Below are 1,031 nucleotides of genomic sequence, written 5' to 3'. Positions count from 1 at the left end.
TAATTTTTCTTATTATTTATTTATTTGTTAATTATTTATTTGTTATTGTTTATATCAATTTATTTTTCCAGCCCTATTGGTCACAACAGGTCATTTACAACCAGAGGTTATTACAAGTAAAACACAACGCGAGCGATGTGTGCGTGTGTGTGTGTGTGCGCGCGTGTGTGCATGCTTTTTTTCAACAGTCTCATGTAGCTTTCATCACCTGCTGCCTAACAATATCCTCCACACGCCAACATTTTTTTAACCTTCCGTTTTTTTTTTCTATTTTCTACAACTTTTTCCCCACAACCTCTCCCAGATCCTGATTTGAACACTTCTGTTCAGAGCAAATGCAACTATTTTTTTAGGGACTGGAAACCCTGTTTAACACACTTTGCAAACTGAGCCAACCAACAAACAGATGTCACACAAAGACAGAGAACAGACTGCAAACACACGGACTAGATGTTTAGTAAAGATAGGAACCAAATGGACAAAACACATAATATGTATATTTTAAATGTTCATATTGTATAAGTTTATAAAAGCTTTTGTTGTGTCTTCATCCTCATCTTAAACTGGACTTTTTTAAAATCCAACTCACATTTGAAAATGTTAAATCAGTATTGAAATGAAGTGATGCAAAGGTTCAGATACTGTGAAAAGCTCTTACATGGAGTCCCGCTCTGGTTACTTTAATCCGTGGGCAGAGCGGAGAGTTTGGCTGAGTTCAGATGGGTGTCCTGGCCCCAGGTTTGCTGATGACATGGACGACAAAATTCCCAGTTTGGCCCCAAAGGATAAAAAGAAAGAGTCCAGAAATCCGCCCTTCAATTCCTGTCTTTCATCTTCCTCTTGTTCTTCCTCCTCTCGGTGCTGTCAGACATGAAGGCTTGTGGAGGAGTGAGGCTTGAGCCCCGCTCGGAGGATAGAGAGAGAGAGAGGGCGGGTGTGTGTGTGTGTGTGTGTGTGTGTGTGTGTGTGTGTGTGTGTGTGTGTGTGTGTGTGTGTGGGGGAGAGTGAGTGATGGTTGAGGAGGTGGTGGG

The 1,031-nt window shown here is 41.3% G+C and overlaps 1 protein-coding gene across 1 annotated transcript in view; it reads right to left on the bottom strand.

Annotated features, from left to right (window-relative positions):
* pitx3 (paired-like homeodomain 3) overlaps nt 1-970 on the bottom strand; it is a gene marked incomplete in the record, with an annotated part of 24,596 nt that extends 23,626 nt beyond the window's left edge. The window contains 1 exon segment of the mRNA XM_014002774.1: nt 659-970.
* Between the last annotated feature and the right edge of the window lie 61 nt (nt 971-1,031).

Source organism: Austrofundulus limnaeus, unplaced genomic scaffold (assembly GCF_001266775.1).
Source record: "Austrofundulus limnaeus strain Quisiro unplaced genomic scaffold, Austrofundulus_limnaeus-1.0 Scaffold0, whole genome shotgun sequence".
Classification (NCBI taxonomy): Eukaryota; Metazoa; Chordata; class Actinopteri; order Cyprinodontiformes; family Rivulidae; genus Austrofundulus; species Austrofundulus limnaeus.
Note: the sequence above shows the minus strand (reverse complement) of the source record. Positions and strands in the feature narration are given on the sequence as shown.